The sequence below is a fragment of the Oryx dammah genome, unplaced genomic scaffold (assembly GCF_014754425.2).
Source record: "Oryx dammah isolate SB20612 unplaced genomic scaffold, SCBI_Odam_1.1 HiC_scaffold_26, whole genome shotgun sequence".
Classification (NCBI taxonomy): Eukaryota; Metazoa; Chordata; class Mammalia; order Artiodactyla; family Bovidae; genus Oryx; species Oryx dammah.
In genome coordinates this window covers 22,183,364-22,202,414 of record NW_024070210.1, presented here as the reverse complement: position 1 = coordinate 22,202,414, position 19,051 = coordinate 22,183,364, and the positions used below count along the sequence as shown (strand labels likewise).

At 51.3% G+C, this 19,051-nt stretch overlaps 1 protein-coding gene and 1 non-coding gene across 4 annotated transcripts in view; both read right to left on the bottom strand.

The window, feature by feature from the left end:
- Positions 1 to 19,051, bottom strand: part of ACTN1 (actinin alpha 1) — a 97,413-nt gene that overhangs the window by 67,150 nt on the left and 11,212 nt on the right. The gene's annotated exons all lie outside the window — the stretch shown is intronic.
- LOC120853836 lies at positions 7,502 to 7,608 on the bottom strand. The gene has a single exon (XR_005718885.1). It is a non-coding gene; the product is annotated as a U6 spliceosomal RNA (small nuclear RNA).

Below are 19,051 nucleotides of genomic sequence, written 5' to 3'. Positions count from 1 at the left end.
TGGGCTACAGACCATGGGGTCGCGAAGAGTCAGACAAAACTGAGCAACTTCACTTTCACTTTTCATTTTCATGCATTGGAGAAGGAAATGGCAACTCACTCCAGTGTTCTTGCCTGGAGAATCCCAGGGACAGGGGAGCCTGGTGGGCTGCCGTCTATGGGGTCGCACAGAGTCGGACACGATTGAAGCGACTTAGCAGCAGCAGCAGCATATATATACATATATAAATTAAATATGAAATATTGTGTGGCATACAAAAATAACCATGTTACCTGTGGGGAATTGTTTATTGTTTTGTTTTGTTTTTACCATGAGCATGTCATACTTTCATAATAAAACCAACAAAGACATTCAGACTTATAAGGCAAGCAGATTTCAAATTGCAACCCACGATGGGATTGAAGAACTCCCGGTTCTTAGAATGGCACAAAGATGTCGCCTGACTCCTCCTCTGGCTACCACCACCGGCCTGGCCTGCAGTGGACCATGAGAAATACCCCTCCAAAAGCAGTAAGTCAGGCTTTGGGTGCTGGTCAGGTGTACCGCATGTGTCCCCTGGCCCTCCTCTGCCCCCATGAAATCAGCAGGAGGAAATACCCACCCCGCAAGCCAGAGGTGATGGAAGGGGGGGAGGGCCCCTCCCGGGGCTCTGGCTCTAGGATGACAAGGGAATGACCTGGCCCATCTCTGCAGCCCTAACCTCTCCCGAGATGGCACTGGTGAAACCACCCCACCATCCTCCTCCACAGTGGGGAGGAAGCTAGACTGAAGAGAGAGGCCGAGGAAATGGCTCATCTGCCCAACTGAGGAAGACACGGGATGGGGGAGGTACAGAGAACCCTCAGCTCCCTCCATAACACACCAGGCTCTGCCTTCAGTCCTGTGTTCCCACTGATCCACCCGGGACCTGCAGACCCCAGACAACTGGCCTGGCCTCAGTTTCCTTATCTGTAACTCTAAGGGGATGGACCCTTTGCTCCCTTTAGCTCTGAAACCCTAGACTTCCCTGGAAGCTGGGTGATGGGCCAGAACCAAGAAAGGGCTGGGAAGACAAGACTCAGCCTTGGAACAGGGCAGCTTCAGAGCAGAGGCTCAGAAGGAAACACAAGGCTTCTAAATGGAACACCAACACCTCCACCCTCAGGCCAAGCCACGCACTCATCCATTCATTCCATTTTTTCTGAGCTCTTACCCTGTGCCAGGGACCGAGGCAGTACTGGAAAACGGCAGTGAGTCAGCCAGCCTTGGAGGTACTCACAGCCTCGTGAAAGTTGCCACCAAGTTTCAAGACTTGCCATCACAACCCCTATCTCCAAGGCCAGCCTTTTGAGGAAGCAGAACCTGGAAGAGTCACACAAACAGCAGGCAGAAGGGGAAGCCCGATGTACCCCCAAGAGAGTACCAAACCAAACTTGAGAGTCAGGAAAGTCCGGTTCAAATCCTGAGTCCGCCGCTGATTCGCTGTGTGACCTTGGACAAGCTTCTTCGGCCCTCTGGGCCTCAGTTTCCTCATCTGTCAAGAATGAGACCAGATCCAATCTTGGATCTGGTCTGCGAAGGACCTTCCAGCTCTGAAAGCCTGAGCCTCCTGGACACAAGCCCTCAAACCCGGGATCACAGCCGGGATGGCTGCGGGAACCAGCAGCAATGCTGACCCCTGCAGGACCCTCAGATCCAGACAAGCCGAGCTGACAGCCGGCCAACTTCGGGCGCTCCGCGGCCTAGTGTGCAAAGCCCAGCTGCTGGAGGCAAAAGCCTGCTTCAACCTCAGGGATAAAATGGATATCCAAGTTGTCTCAGAGTTGGAACCTTTTATCTTGGGATGGGGTCAGAGGACCAGAAGGAAGCTCTGTGCATTCCCTGTGCCCCACTGTTTAGCGCAGGGAAGTGGAGCCCCGCTCGCCCCATCTCTGCCGGATTTGAACCATAAACACAGCCCTTTTCTGAAGGGAAGGACTTAACACAAACCAGATGCAGCAGGGACTTTCCCCCACCCCCTCCTGGCCCTAAAATTAAATGTTCAGTGTCCCCTCTGCCAAAATTCACTTGAAGGCCAAGTCTTAAAGAGCCAGCATCTCCGGTTCTCACCCTCACACACTCTCAATCACATGCCCTCTTAAACAAAATGTCAAGGTCCCCAAATGGAAAGTGTGGATGGCGGCCTCCCTGGAGTGCCCAGCAGCCCTGCAGGCCAGGGACAGATTTAAAAGGAGAGATCACTGGGGAAGGAATGCTGACATCCCGCCCCCCTCCACCAGCCCAACAGGGACCAAAAGTGTAGCCTCACAGGCTGGGATTTGCCCCCGGGGAGGGCACGGGCGGGGCTGGCAAAGGAGCACAGCCACCCCATAGGGAGCAGGCCTAAGCAGCAGCCTGGTCCCCGAGGGCACGCTGGAGATTCCTGGAAGAGTTCATTTCCTGGACTTCAGTTTCCAGTCTCGAGAAAATGGAGTGAATCACAGGCATTTATTTAACTCTGATCTCATTCAAACCAGTGATGACTCGGATAAAACCCATCTTAGCAGAACTGGACTCTTACTGGGCTTTGCGGGGTTCCCAGCTGCCAGGCAGGCGACTCCCTGGTCATGAAAGTTCTCCTGGTCCTATCTGTTGTTGTTTCTCAGTTGCTCAGTAGTGTCTGACTCTGCGACCCCATGGATTGGAGCACACCAGGCTTCCCTGTCCTTCACCATCTCCCGGAGTTTGCAAGTTCACGTCCGTTGAATCAGTGATGCCATCCAACCATCTCATCCTCTGGTCCTATATGTATGTCCAATTCTAGCCGAAGGCCCAGACCATCCATCTACCTGCCTCTTCTCCTCCCCATGGCCCCTGGCCATGCTAGGACCACGCCCCCGCAATCAGCACTAATCAGCTTGCTCAGCACATCCAGTCTCCCCAGCAAGCAGACACACACCCTGTTCTCAAGTTCACGGGGCCGTGTCTTACCCACTCCGTGTGCTTCATGGGACCCAACGGTGCACAGCACGCAGCAAAGTGCTCAGAACAGACAGTTAAATCTCACTGAGCTGCTATTCCTCAAGAAAAAGGGCAGGTGATGGCAGAAAAACATTTGGAGAGGGATGTTGCTGCAGACAGCAATTCTCTGACTTGCAAAAAAAAAAAGAGAGTACTATTTTTTTTACGTATTTAATCCTACAACTTCAACACAGTCATTTTCACTTTTGTTCGCTATCTTCCTGTTTACACAGATTTTTACAGTTGCAACCAATTACAATGTACATACTAGATGAAGTTCTCCTGCTTTCAACATCCTGTGGAGCATTTTATTCCTGTGTGATCATCCTAAATGTCACTTAAAGGCTGAAAAAATGTTCCACCACAATCATGTGTCAGGACGGTTTGTTAAATTCCTCCCCTGACATGTGTGAGACACAGGAGCCTTCCCTTCTGCTCCTACGGACAGCACAGAGACTATTCTGAAGCCTTTCTTTGTTTTAGTTGGACACTTTCCTCAGGACACAATCCTGGGGGTGGAATTACCCGGCCCAAGGGTAAGAACATTTCCATAGTTCTGCTATATAAACAAGCCCCAGATACTAACCCACAGGCTGCACCAATCCTCAAGGCCTTCAGAAAAGACCACAAGCACGCACTGGACTAGAAGCTTTCCCTGATCGGATTCTCTTCTTACCTTTTTAAAGTTGGGTTGTTCTAACCGGAAGAGTTCATCTTCTCTGGGCCTACAGGTTCAGTGCTCTGGACATCCTTTTTCTTAAATCCCACCTCTAAGTCCCACCTCCACTATACCTGTCCTTCTTGTAACCCCAGTCCACTCTGACATCAGGAGACTTTGTAGCTCCCCTAAAGCTTTCCCTACCAGACTCAGGCCCCCGACTTCTGAGGCCCCTGATCCCCTTCTACACTGTGACCCCCACAGTGCCACATCTCCCCTGCAAAACTCTTAGCCCCTCTGTTAGGCAGAAGGCTGACAGAGGGTTTCTTGACCTACAGCCTCCAAGATGACCCCCTAAGGGTGTGGAGTCGTTAGGGAATTGCCTGTTAAGCAGAGTCCTGTAGGCCTTCGAGCTTCCTGCAGCCAGGGGCTCTACCTCGAGGGGACAGTTTGAGTCTGGGCCAGCAAGCACACTGCTGCTGGCAGCCCCCCAGGCTGAAATGACCCAGGGCCACAACAATGAGGAGGCGTTTACACGGTCTAGGGCCAACCCAAACCCCTCCTGTCACGCTGTCTGGAGGAAAGCTAGAACCCAGACAACAGCCCACAGTTAGAATTTGGCTCAACTGAGAGTTGAGGGCCAGAGGTCACTAAGGTGGACGGGGAGGGGAGGCGAGCAGAGCAGGATACACAACGCTGAAAAGCCCTCCCTCCACAGGAAACCAAACAACAGGGCTGGCAGGTCACTGCAGGACACAGATGTTTGTGCTTAGTGGCCAGGACAGGGTGGGCCGCCTGTCTGGTACAGACTCCCCTTCTGCAAGTCCAGGATGAGAAAAGCGGCTTCCATCCACCATGATGACCGCAAGAGTGCTTTCACGCAGCCTTGCAGATAGCCCACCGGCCCACCTGCTCCAAAGCCCAAAACCGTCACAAGAGGAAACCAGAGATTTTCTTCCCTGTCCCCTATAAATACTTCCCCTCTGGGCTTGGGGTCCAGAAGAGATGCCTGACTCACATTTGGTGGTGGGGAGAGGGGGCAGCTAGTGAATTTGCAGTCTGTGAGGAGACAAAGCATCACCAGGGGAAGTGAAAGAGTTGAGCTTGTTTAGCTGAGCACCTATCATTCAGCCTGAAGCAACAACATTCCCAGGTCGTTCTTCACAGAGGTCTCTAGCGCTGTCTAAAACTTGAGGCAGAAGCTTGCGAGAAATGCAGATTCCACGGCTCTGAGCCTAGAGTACTTGGTTCAGCAGGTCTAGGCAAGGCCCGGGAAGCTACAATTTTTATATGAATGCTAGGTGGTCTACAGACCACCCTTTGGAATACAGCCTTGGTGTGAAACTCTCCACTTGGATGGTAGAGGGTGGACGTGCCTGCAGGAACCAAAATTCTATAGGGAAGTCATGGCCACCTGGAGTAGTAAATGATCATTTAATAAGGTGTAAGTAGGAGGCCCTTCGGAGAAGGCAATGGCACCCCACTCCAGTACTCTTGCCTGGAAAATCCCATGGACGGAGGAGCCTGGTAGACTGCAGTCCAAAGGGTCGCTAGGAGTCGGACACGACTGAGCAACTTCACTTTCACCTTTCACTTTCACGCACTGGAGAAGGAAATGGCAACCTACTCCAGTGTTCTTGCCTGGAGAATCCCAGGGACAGGGGAGCCTGGTGGGCTGCCGTCTCTGGGGTTGCAGAGTCGGACACGACTGAAGTAACTTAGCAGCAGCAGCAGCAGCAGCAGCAGCAGGAGGCCCTTAATTGCTACCTGCCTCCACTCCTCACAGCATAGATCCTCTCTCTTCACAGAGCAAAGCACAAGCCATGGTCTCCTCAGGAGTCCCTCTCTCCCTCCCAATTACTGTGAATTGTAACTAGACCAGCCTTGACAGTTCACTGTGGTTTTCTGGGTGGGGAGAAGAAGAGGGTAGAGTGTCTAACCAACCAGACAGAATAAATCAATCCCAGCCTCTCCACGTGGCCACAAGCTAGAGCCTTACAAGGCTCCAGCAGGGAGCTCTTTACCCAAACAACTAGAACAGCAGCTGAGACATTCTGGCAGTGTGCCCCTTTCAGGGCCTCCCCAAGGAAACGTCCCAACACCAAGATTCTCTGTGGTGGACCCCATGGTTCCAAAGTTCTGATCATCCACAGCCCCCAGACATTGGAAAACTCTCCCCAACTGTGTCAGATGAGCTGACCAAAGGAAAAACAGCGCTAGGAACATCAAGCCTCCCCTAGGTGCACCTCCTCAAGGGCCTGACAATTCCACAGATGGGCAGCTCTAAGAAGCCATCATTTCAGCATCACCTCTTCTCCCCATAAGAAGGGCAGCTATGGTCCTACCCAAATCCCACCCAACTCAAAGGCAAGGCCAAAGTTGCAGGAAAAAGGAAGCTTCTGTGCACCACCTCCTCCATACCGAAAATAACACAACCATCCAGGTGAGTCCTACTGTGGGCACAGTACCAAGTGCTCTCAGTATATTCACCCATTCTGGCACCTGAGGCCACCTAAGACACTGAACAGAGTCAGACACGACGGAAGCAACTTCGCATAAGAAAGTGTTAGTTCTTGGAGTTCCTGAGGACTGAGGACTCCACCCCTATTTGAGGTTAAGTCATTCCATGGACAGACCTTCTTCTTCCTCTCACCGCAGTATTCAGAGCGGACACATAATTGCTCGGGTCACAGACGTCTCACTGTGGGTTGGAGGTGTCGGCCACCCTCAGCCCAGCACCGGCACCCTGGCCAAGAGGTCAACAAGGGCCAGTCCAGATCAGGAAGCAGTCTCTCCTGCCACCGGGAGGCCCCCTCCTAAAGTCGAGCTGTAGAGGAGAGGGTCACCTGGACCACAGGATACTTGGTTTAGAGAAGCGAACAGGGAAGTGAGAACCCGCATGGAGACGACAGGCACAGGTTCTCATTTACGACTCGGCCTACTTCCCTTCAATTTCACCAAACACCCTGGCTCTTCTGACGAGCCTCACAGGAACTTGGGGAATGCGGTCAGTGAGCCAGGACCGGGCAGAATCTTCGAGACACAGATTCCACTTCTTGATCGCTTGTCCCCTCGGCACTCAGCAGCCATACCCCTGGCCCTTAGGTCTCGCCTGCCAAGGGGCAGCTACTGCTAAGTTGCCAATAGGCGACAGTATTTCACATGTTCCTCTCAAATGTTTAAATCCTGAGAGTTTCCCAGTCACCTTCTCAGGTATCTAGTACTAGATAAAAATGTTAGCAAGGCCTTGAGAACCTTAGAAATGTAAGTCTACAGCCAGACAAGCCAATGCCTGAGAAGATACTTTGGGTCCAAGGAAAACCAGACACCCCCACCTCTGCCAGGTAGGGGTCCCCTAAGGATGGCCATTAAGGGGGGACTGTTGCAGATCAAACTCTTACCTGATAAGAGGCAACAGATTCACCGCAGCAGCCCATCAAACCACACACTTGAATGCTCTCGGATGAGGGAATTCTAGGTGATCCTTATTTACTTCTTTGTATTTTGCTGTATTTTTTAAATTTGCTGCAGTAAATACTACTTTTCATCTCAATTAGTTTTAAAAAATAGGTTGAGTATAACCTAAAAAAGTACTAAACCACTTTGTTGTACACCTGAAACTGTACTTCAACAAAAAATAGCTGTATATTACAGATGGCACATTAAGCTAGCCTGCCCTTTCTATTTCTCTTATTATTTTTTACATTTTATTTATTTTTAACTGAAGGATAATTGCTTTTCAATATCGTGTTGGTTTCCGCCAAACATCAGCATGAATCAGCCATAGGTATACATATGTCTCCTCCTTCTTGAACCTCCCTCCCACCTCCCGCCCCATCCCACCCCTCTAGTTTGTCAGAGCACAGAAATACAGACTGCGTCACAAATCTGCACATCACCCTTGCACAGGGATCACGCTAATCTACTCTGTATCGTTCTAATTTTAGTATATGTGCTGCCAAAGCAAGCACCATTTTATTTTTTATTAGTTTGCCTTTTAAAGGCAACTGATTAGTATGTAAAAGCACTTATAGAAATGATCATCTCTTTTGACCAATTTACTCAGCTCCTAGATATTATCCTAAAATGCAGGAAAAGGTCCACAGTGAAAGGAGTATTTAAAGAGGAATTATCTATGAGAGCTCAAAGCTGGACACTATGAAAATGCCCAGGGATGGGAAAATTAAGAGGAGCAGTTTGTCACCTGACGGAACAGTCGGGCAGCCAGTCGAGGTCCAGGCCCAGGCCTGACTAGACAGCCTCATCCCCACTCTGCAGCCAAGAGCCAGGGGCCAGAAGCACCTTGTTGAACAGACCACCAAGTGCTTCCAGAAGACAGCTTTGGCCTCAATGGCTCTCCTTCTAAAGAGGTGATGTGAGCCAAACTCTTGTTTTCCTAATGAAAGAGCAGTTTTGGCCTCAGACACCCAGCACTTGCAAGCACAAGTTCTCATCTCTGAAAAGCCTCCGAAAACCTCTGAACACAGCCCAGGAATCAACACTGACCGCCCTCTAGCCCCTGTCAGACAAGTGCAAGTGAGTTTCCAGGAAATGCTGATGAGCGTCTCCAAGGGCCTCGCTCAGGCTGCAGCTCTAGAAACAGTGGAACCAGCTTTCATTCTGCAGCTCCCCACAGAAGTGCCTTCACACCAGTGTGATTTAACGCCGTGCCTTTGACCCTACCGCAGGTTGATTTAAGAACCAATATACAAAAAGGTCCCTGTGAGCTCCATGAAACTAACACTGATGGCATCACGCAGCACATTCTCTCCTAAAATGGAAAAGCCCTTGGTGCTCGGTGCTCACGCTAAGAGACAAGGTGTCTCTTCCCCACGAACCAGCACACTTCCCTCTATTAGGAAGTTGATGATAGTCCCCATTTCTTCTTTTGTTTTAGCTACTGGGAAGGTCAGAACTAGGGTCAGTGCTGACTTACAAAAACTAAGTTCTTTTAACATTATTTTCTCAATCACCTCACCCACCTACCACCACCCTGACAAAGCTCTGGATCTTCTTTTTTTTTTTTTTGGAGTATGGTTGATTTTAAATGTTGTGTAATTTCAGGTAGACAACAAAGTGAATCAGTTATACTTGTACATATATCCACTCTTCCTTAGATTCTTTTCCCATATAGGTCATTACAGAGCACAGAGTAGAGTTCTCTGTGCTACACTTACATTAAGTTGTTTTTTAATTGGAGGATAATTACTTTACAATATTGTGCTGGTTTCTGCCATACATCTTCAAGAATCAGCCACAGGCATACGTATATCCCCTCCCCCTTGAACCGCCCTCCCATCTCCCACTCCATCCCTACCCCTCTAGGATGTCACGGAGCACTGGGTTCATGCTTTCCTCAAATGCTTTTTGGAAAAAGAGGCAGGAAAGTACAAAGAAATATGTATTCATGAAACAGTCTGTATACTTGGATCTCACTTGATCCAGGGAAGGAAGATAAAGGCTGTGTGGCTATATAAAAAAAAAAGTATCTTTGATAAAAATGCCAAGTGGGGAAATATAAAAGTAAACTAAATTGTAGATCCACTGTGACTACCGTTTTCAAAATAACACAAGCATGAGGATAAAAACAAACATGGTTTCTCAAAATTTAAGTAGTTGTGTTTAGGTGAAAGGGTTAAAGTGGTCATTCACCGCTCCCCCAAAGTCATTTATCTTCTCAGATGGAAACAGAGGTCCATGGAGGTGAAGCAAGTAGGCAACTGAGAAACTAGAAAAGCCAAGCTCCTCTGGCCTTTTCAATGTTATCCCCAGGCTGCCCCAAGGAGGGAGGAACAGGCTCCAGCCCCCATCTGGATTCTGAGGGACTGGAACCCAGTAGATGATGGTCTGCATTTAGTAGAGTCTTGAGGAAGATGCCTCGTGCTCTGATGCTAGTCCTCACCTGGCAGTCAGTGGACAAGTTCTGCACACTCCCCCATAAGAACGATGAATTGCACACGTGGGCGGTAGGGAGGCAAGGGCCCTGAGGCACAAGCCCAGACCTCCAAAAATATATCTAGGACTGGATGGGCAAACTATTGACCCCTAATCCTTCCAGTGTGCAATCAAATCCAGAAGGTTTCCTCATCTACCCTCGGAAACCACCCCTACACCTGACCAACAGACATCCACGAACAGCCTCAACTTCCTCAAAGCCCTCAGCACACAGCTTCTGTCTAGCCTACATGCTGGGACTACAAGGTCCCAGGTGTAGCTGGTGCCCTGTCAATGTGAGGTGAGCGGCCTGCAGATATGACAGTTCAGCCCTGCTGAGCACCATGGTTTGGCCAAGTGGAAGAGAGGCTTTCTCCTGCCTCTGCTGAAGTCAGGATCCTGAGGGCTACCAGAACGGCATGTGGCTGCCTCTTCTGCCTCCATCTAATGACAACAGCCCACTTCAGGCAGAGAAGTATCAGTGGTCCATGAGGGGCAGAAGCAGGGTCCTGCTCAGCCCTGGATGGCAAGCAGGACTTAGGAGCAGGCTGACTCATCACCTTGCAGGTGGAGTGAGCTCATTCCTTCCAGGGCATCCTTGGAACTGGAAACCCACAGCAGAGATGGTTCCCATGGCAACAGGCCAGCACCTCCTCCATAGCCACCTTCCTTGGAGCACCACTCGTCTGTGCCCACGGGTCACTTAACCAACTCTCTCCCAGCTTACATTCTTAGAACACAGAAGAAGAAAAGACCTTGAAGGGCCAGTGCCCTCCTTCCTCCATGTCCTTCCCATCTCATTTCTTTTAGGGTTAGCTGAATACCTCAACGAGACGGTTTGTGTTTTGTACTGCTTTTTGGCCATGCCACATGGCTTGTGGGATTTGTTCCCCAACCAGGGACTGAACCCTGGCCCTCAACACCGAAAGCACGAAGTCCTAATCGCTGGACCACCAGGGAATTCCCCCCATTTCCATTTCAGTAGAACCAAACACATTTGAGACCAGGTAACTCCCAAGCTAACAGTTCATTCCTTCTTTGGAAAGTATGACTACTACAAATTCTGAGCTTGACTCCATTTCCACTCGACTTCCCCCAAGTCCTGCTCCTCCAACCCTGGGGCCCACTCAACAAGCCAAGTCCAGCACAGCCTCTTCCTGCCTGGTGACTGCTCTAAACAGCCAGCTTCCTTCAAATACTCCTCTGCCGCGGTTCCCCACCTCCCCTGCCCTGTTCCCAAACCTCCGCTGGAGATTACATTGGTCTCTAACCCTCGCAGCATACACTGTCCAGTTCAGACAGGCCCGGAGCCCGCTACTGCCCCCGCAGGCCCTCTGGGCTCCCCGTCCCCCACCCCCAGGCCTCTTTACCTCCAGCTGCTCCCCGCCCCACCTCACACTCATTCCCCGCCCTTCCCTTCCCAGAACTTGACACTCATTGTCTCATGTTTTTGGTCACACTCCGCCTGGTCCACCTCCCCCACTCTCTGCCACCACCCCCCTCGCCTGACTCACTCTTATATATTCTAGATTTAAATTTTAGCTCACAGCATCACCTCCTGCGGGAGGTCTTACTGGTTTCCTCAAAGGCAGCCTGGGGCCTTTCTTGCGCGCCCTTCTCTGTAGAGGCTGTGACATCCTTGAACAGACAGGGAAATGCTAGGTCTCTCCCTCAACTGGCCTCTTCAGAGACACACATTCTGCATCCTCTGGCCGTGATCTGAAAAGGGCAAGTGCTTAACATCTCTTAAATCCAGGTGGCAAGCACCTGGGTATCTGTTTTACTATTCTGTACTTTAAAAGTATTTGCATGCCATTTAAAAAAAGAGAGGCCTCATAATAAATACGAACTGAGTGGATGAACTATCGTTGGCCGCACTGCCTTTAGCCGCAGTGTATGTGTCTGAACAGCTCATGGACCTGCTGAACTCACCCTCGGAACTTTCTTCGCACTCTGGGGCTGGAGCCCAATGCCACATGGCCCCGTGCAGTCAGGCCAAACCTTCAAACAAGCACCTGCAGCATGCCTGGCACAGTAGTGACATGAGAGCAAGTTCTTATTAGTCCTACAGCAGCATCTCATCTCTGTGTCCTTTTCCTCTCGAGAAGTTCTTAGCAGTTCATCCTAGCGTGCTAATCTCACTGTAAAGTGTCCCAGGGGGCTACATATGACCAGCAGGTTCCACTGCTAATTGCTGAAGCTGGGTAATGGGTACACGGGGACTCATTATACTCTTCTCTATTCCTGTGCTTGAATTTTCCGTATGAAGATTCTATTTTAATTCATTCATTCACGCAACTAACATTCCTTAAGTGCCCACCACATGCCAGGAAACATGGATAAAGAGAGAAATAAGAAACAGCCCCTGCCCCTATGAATTGATAACTTTATTAAGTTCTAAATTATTTGCTATCCCTCCCTGGCAGTTAAAAGCCTAATGGCACTTATAACATGAAGACAGGGGAGACTTTCCCACAGGAACAAATAGCTAATGAGGGGCTTTCTGGGCCTTGTGTCTCCTGGGCTTATCTTCCCAGCCCTGCCAACTCCATCTGCACTTGAAGTCTTCCCCATACAAGGGGCTCCCCTCATTAAGAAAGTGGCTTCAGGAGACCAAGGGTGGGCCTCAGGGTCTCACTCCTCAACAGAAAATCATGCCAGCCATGCCGGGATCCCTGCAACTTAAAGGCAACTTCCCCTTAAAGGGCAAGATGCCAACACCTTTCATTCTATCATTACGACTCTTCCTTGAGTCCACTTGGTATCTGGTGCTAGGCCAAGGGACAGAAATAAAAGCCATGGGGAGATCCCTGACCTCAAGGGAATCATGTATGGTCTTATTGACTAGAAATCCTTGGATTCAAGTCCCAGCTCTGCCCCTTGCTAGCTGTAGGACCTTGGATGAACAACTAAACTTTGCTGGGCCTCAGTTTTCCCATCTATAAAATGGAGGTATTAGTGCCCACCTCACAAAGTTGTTGTGAGGAATATATGGGTTAGTACATGGAAAGTCCTTGTTCCAGTGCTTACAAGTAAAAAGCTAAGGACACTGTGAGGCACAGCATTAGAAGAGTTAGTGCATATAGGTCTCACGGTATTATCACATCATTATTATTCTTATTCACCAGGCTCCCACAGCCCCTATTAACAAGTTCCAATGACAATGGGCACTGAAACTCTCTGTAAAGAAGGAATCACAGAACCAGGCCAGATGCAAGGGACAGGCTCCGACTGGCTTCTGGCTGCCTGTGCATCACGTGTTCTCCTGCCTGAGTTTTTCTGAGCAATGCCTCGGCCACAGCCTCATGAGTAAGAGGTGCCCATGAGCCTGTAAACACTTTCCATCTGGCCTCTTTTCTCAGAGGAGACCAGCAAGGCACCTTCATGAGGGAGACACCCAGCCCACCCGGACCCAGGATACTCTAGCCTGGATGGGAAGCGTTTTATTGTTATTGTTGTCTGATAAGGGTTCTATTTGGCTGCCACTCTCTGCTCATGCTGGGCTTCAGTGGACATGTGCACTTGGGTCCACAGACCTGGGCATTAACCCCTATCTGCCGTAAACTAGCCTCAGTGCAGTCTCTCACTTTGCAGGGTTTTGATTCCCTGGCCTGTAAACAGGGCTGATACCTCCTACCTTGTTGTTAGGAAGAAATAAGATTCAGGATGTGTAACAGCCAACACAGTAGCTGCAACAAACACAGGGAAACACGACCGTGGCTGTTTCCGAGGGTGGGAGCCCGGAGCCCCTACAGACACAGGAGCAGCAGCTGACACAGCCCTGCGCCAGGGCGGCCTGCAAAGGCAACCCTGCACCCCGAGGAAGGCAAAGAAAGCCATCCCTCTGGCAGAGCCTACCTCCCAAGGCCATCCTCAGGCATGGCCAGTGGGGAGAGGCCACTGCGGGGCAGGAGGGAGAGACAACAGACGAGGAGAAGGAAAGAGGGGGCCAAAGAGAAGCGTGGAGGGGTTCATAAGAAGCCCCCATCTGGGCTGAGCTGCCCCACCTCCACTGCTGCCCCAGCACTGGGACCTGCAGGGACCAGAGAGACAGTCACTTCCTGGCTCCTCAGGAATGCGCAGGAATGTGTGTGTCAGGAGAGAGGTATTTGGGGCCTAGGAAGGGTGGAGACCCAGCTCCTTCTCTAGCGAGGGGTTTTCCCTTCTCCAATCAGGCCGACTTGCCATCAAGCAGCATGCCCCGGCAGAGAGGAGAGGAGACGGTCAAAGTGGTGGTTAGGAGTGCAGGCTGTGGCTGGGCAACTCTGGCTTCACAGGCCAGAACGCCACTCAAGAACTTGGGTGTGCCTGCTGCGTGCTCAGTCATGTCTGCTTCTTTGCGACCCCATGAACTGTAGCCCGCCAAGCCCCTCTCTGTCTATGGCTTGGGCAAATTATTTAATCTCAATAATGCTCAAATGCTTCTGTAAAGTGGAGATGAAAATGTATTAGCACCTAGATTTTACGGGGTGGTTACGACGATTTAGCGCTAAGTGCTAATATCAGGACCACTAGCATCACCGGTGCTGGTCCCTCTGACTCATTTCTGGCTCCCTCCTCAACTGCAAAATCAGGAGCCAGTGCCAGGAACATCTGAGCTAAGGGCAGCCATGCAAAGGGCCCACCTGTCTGTCCGTCACCACCTCCACCCAGTAGAGCACAGCTGTCAGCGTGTGTGAAATTCACCTGAACGTGACCACCCACACCGATCCCCAGCAGCCCCACCTGCCTGCAGAGCACAGAGGCTCACCCCGTCTATCTGTCGGCAGGTGTTCTGAAGCCCACCGGCAAGGATGACTTCAGGAGTTGATTTATATGTCCCCTGAATAAATTCTTTACGTAAACCAGCCCCACAAGGAATGAACTCAAAGCAGTGTGTCCTTGGACAAGACAGATCACCACCATGGACCTCAGTCTCTTTATCTGATGTACAGAAGGTCAGGTGACAGTACGGGTTCCCTTCTGGTTGGGCCTTCTGTGATTTGATTTCTTCAGACTGCTACAAGGGAAAGGATAGAGCTGGGTTCTGGGAGTAAACGAAGTGAAAAACAAGGCTGCCCATTGACACCAGTCCCTTGGGCAGATTCCAGGCTGAAACCCTTGTTCCCTGGCTCCGGCAGGAGTTTCTTCTACCCACAGAACCCACGGGCAGGCCACCTCCCTCCCACCAGGCCGTGGGTCAGCCAAGCCTACACAAAGGGCTGATTATGAGTGGTCCACCTTGCAGAGGGCAGAGATGCCCTCCCACCCCTCCAGAGCCACCCCTAGCATTCCCATCCCCGGACCACACCTGGAGCATCCTTAGGCAAAGCTGAGGAACCTATCACCACCCCAAACAAGGCTCTCCACTCTCCCCTCCCCAGGCACCTGGGCTTCCCACTCGGCCACACCCCAAGCAGACATTTCCAGAGCAAGACAGTCCATGCAGGGCCCAAGACATAGAGCACTGCAGGTCCGTAAGGGAGGTTCATTCACCTGGCCCCACCCATACCCTCCCTAGAGGGTGGGAACAAATTCCTGAAGGGTGAGGACACAGAAGACTCCTACAGATATGAGACAGTGTTTTAGCAGGTTATTTCAGGGCCAGACTGCAAGCCCAGGGATCGACCTCAAGGTCACCTCAAGAAGTGTTAGACTGCAGAGTAACCCGTCCCCACAAAAAGGACAAGAACACAGCGTGCTGGCATTGACCCAGACTCTAAAGACCATCTCCATGCCATAATCCAAAAAGGGCATTTACAACAGAGCCCCACTGTCACCTTAACCCAGACTCTAAAGATCATCTCCATGCCATAATCCAAACAGGGCATTTACAACAGAGCCCCACTGTCACCTTATGACCCAGTCCCCTCATTTTATGATCCCTGGGCTGGGAAGATCCCCTGGAGAAGGAAATGGCAACCCACTCCTATCTTGCCTGGAAAATTCCATGGATGGAGGAGCCTCGCGGGCTACAATTCATGGGGCTGCAAAGAGTCAGACACAACTGAGTGACTAACACAACTCATTTTATAGGTGACAATCCGCTGTAACTTGTCCAGCGTCACACAGTGGCCGCAGGAAGCTCTAAGAGGAGACCTCGGGTCTCCCACAGCCCCGGAACCTAACGCACAACTGTTCTCTCTGCTCCGAGGAAAGAGGACAGGGTCTCCTGAAGCAGCCCTCTGGCCTAATGCAAAAAAAGGAGCAGTGTCTCCATACCGATTCTTCTCCTAAATGACACCCCTCCAAGGTCCCAGCTGAAAGGGAGGAGAAGGCAGGCAGACCAAGGTCCTACTGGACCCCACATCCTAATGAGATGCAGAGCCCCAGGTTCTGTCTGGTTCCACACTCCCAGGAGGCTGAGCCTAAAGACAGCAGAGCAGGCCACCCATGTCCAATACTTGAGAGAACCCTCGGCCCTGGGACTGGAAAGAGAAGGAAAACCGAGGGCCAAGCTTACTTCCTTTGAGGTCCCAAACCCTCACAAGAGGACCAGAAACTCCCTAAGAATTTCTGAAGTAGAGGCCTCAGCCAAATGCAACAGGGCAGGGAGTGGAGAGACGTGTCAGCTGGGCCAGCACCTCGGGAGAGGAATGTTAAGTGGGCCGCTGGCCAAGAGAGGAAGAAACGCAGCTGGACTACCTAATAGGGAGCTGGAGGCCTGCGCTTGCTCCCACCAGCCCGCAACAGGACACGCAGGGAAGGGTGCCAGGCGGCGTGGCAGGCTCAGAGCCCATCCCAGCTACAGGCCAGCTTCCCCAGCCTCCGGCCTCCTCCTGACCCCAGGGCACCCTTCTGAATCCCAGGAGCCTCCCCAGGCCCTGCTCTGTGCCCCAGATTCAGCCCCATCACTGGAGTGACCCTTGGTGACTCGAAGGGTCATCACCCCCAGTACCGTCTCATCGGCAGACGTCTCCTGCTGGACTGTGACTCCCACACCCTCCTCAAAAGGCGTCCACTGTCACTGTCCGTCCAACATTTGGTGACCACCGACTACCACATGCCCACTGGAGCCCCCTGAGGAGTCACCTTTTCTTGGGGTGCAAGAGCACACCTCCCTCCCCAAGCTTGGACCTCCCAAAGAGAGAAAGAACATGGTCTTTATTCTGGGGGAGAGACACAAGGTACTAGGCAGAAATTACCAGCTAAGTCACAGTCTGGTTCAAGATCTCCATAGCAGACTGCAAAAGTAGCCCCAGTTCCTCGCCCCTGCCTACATCTACCCCCCTCTGCAAGTCACTATAAAGTGTCATCTCACTTGCTAAAAATGCAATTTCTCAGGCCCCACCCCAGACCCAGTGAATGACCAACACTGAGGATAAGGCTCCGCAACCAGTGTTGTAACAAGTCCTCCAGGTGACTCTGATGCACATCCAAGTAAGAACCACTGTTAAACCACTCCTATCCTTCTAGGCTTCAAGGCTCTGGGATGAGGTGGCCTGAGTGCCCAGATGCCAATGCCACAGTCTTCAGGAGCCCCAGGCAATGGACCCCTTACTAGGAAGCCCCAGGAGACCCTACAGACTCACCTTCACTCATCCAAGGAGTCCCCTGTCAGTCATAGATGAGTGACATCCCCTGAGAACCTTCCAAATGTCCTCAGAGCTAAGAGTCTCACAACAGTGCCCTAAGCAAGTACGGTGAAGGCTGCCAAGAGGCTGCCAACATGTCTGTCCTCTCCAGCTCTCTCCAACCCATCTTCTACCCAGGCGCTAAGTGAGCAAGGCAAGGGGCTGAGTGGCCCAGAGCCAGGGCAGAAGGGAGAAAGGGCCAGAGCCAGGAAACCAAGCGTGCACAGACAGACATAACTGGAATCCCACTGGCTGCCCCTGGGACCCAGCCAAGATGGACTCAGCCAGCCACGGCTTCCCACCTCCCGCCTCTTCCAAAACTATGTGCAAAGAACAGCTAACTTCCAAATGTTGCAAGAAGCCACTGTGAGACATACAATACAAATTCATTTAGAAGCATGCCTTAATTCACAGTAGCTTTTCTGTCATTGCATATTTACTTCATCAAGGAACAATAAAAGCAGAAGGGCTCCCTCCCGGGAAGAGAAAAAAATGGCAAAGTAGTGTGAGTCCCTAAGAACCTCACTAGAAGAGGGCAGCAGACAAAGGAACACATGCCGCAGGGGATGAGAACCAGGTGTCAAAAACACACGTGGGAGGGAAGAAAAACAGACTCTCTGCCCCTGCCCTCCCTCACCAAATACCAGTGAGTCTTTGAACTCCGATGTGGCGGGAGCAGCAGGTGAACACAAAGAGCCACCCGCAGAGGCAGGAAGCCCGGCTTCTGGCCCCACCTGCCACCTGTAAACATCCCCCAAGTCCTCCAGCCCCTCCAGGCCTCAGCCGTCTCATCCATGGAATGGGGGTCAGAGCTCCTGCCAAGTGGGGTGTGGGACAGGGAAGCACAGAAAGAGCAGTGTGCACGGTGATAGGCTGGGTGTGACACCATCTGTCCTGCACACAACCAGACAGGTAGGAACTGTATAAATGGATTCTTAGGAATGAAAACCACCAAACTGGATAGTGATCAGTTCCAGGGGGGGACAGGAATGGGACTGGGGAGAACGCCAGGGTCTCCAATCTGCAATGTTCATCTTCTTTGCAAACTGGCTTCAGAGCAGAAAATATAGAAATAACAGCTGTAACTGCCTGAGCCTTTGCAAGTCTAAATTTCCTTACTCTCCCAGCCAAATCATTTCACACGGGTGTTCTGAGGATTAAATGAATTAATATCTGTGAAACACTCAGAGACGGGCCTGGTCCACAGCATAGCCCGGGCTTGGCTCCTGCTCAGGGGAGGTGGTGGGTGCTCAGCTCCGTAACTCCAAACACACTCCCTGAGCCATAAGGTGGACCTAAGCTGGCCTTGTCCTGAGCCAGCAGCTTCCATGGAAAGGGACTGGGAGCAGGTGCCCTACCTGGACACCCCTGGGCCGCAATATGGTCTTGCTGCCTGCACCAAGCAGACCATTAAGAGGGAAAGGCGGTGGCGGGGGTGGCGGTGGGGGGGCAGTTATCCAGACAGGCCCAAGGAATTAAAATCCCAATGTGGAATTCTCTAATTTTAAAAAAGCTGAAAGCTGATTATATACAATGAATCTCTAAGTTTACCACTGCTTAACTTACCAAAAAAAAGAAAAGATAGGTGGCTAGAGTTTGGAAAATTATCCAGATTTCTAAAGTAAGTCCTCAGGACTTCATGCATGAAAGATACCTCCAAAGAGCCCCAGCGAGCACAGCATCCAGGATGAAGGGCAGGAAACCAGGGGTCTGGGCCCCCACCCCCACCTCCCCTGCTCTGCCTCCTCCAGCTCCCAGCTCCCAGGGCCAAGTCTGGAAAAGCACTCTGGGTTCCTGGAAAGAAAGGCCTTTCCGAATATCGGGAACTCTACTGGAAAGTGCCATTAGACACTATCTGGAGGATGTCTGCAGTGTTTGAAAGGGAGCCACTCCCCTGCTGAAGTCAAGGCAGTGGCCAAAAACAACA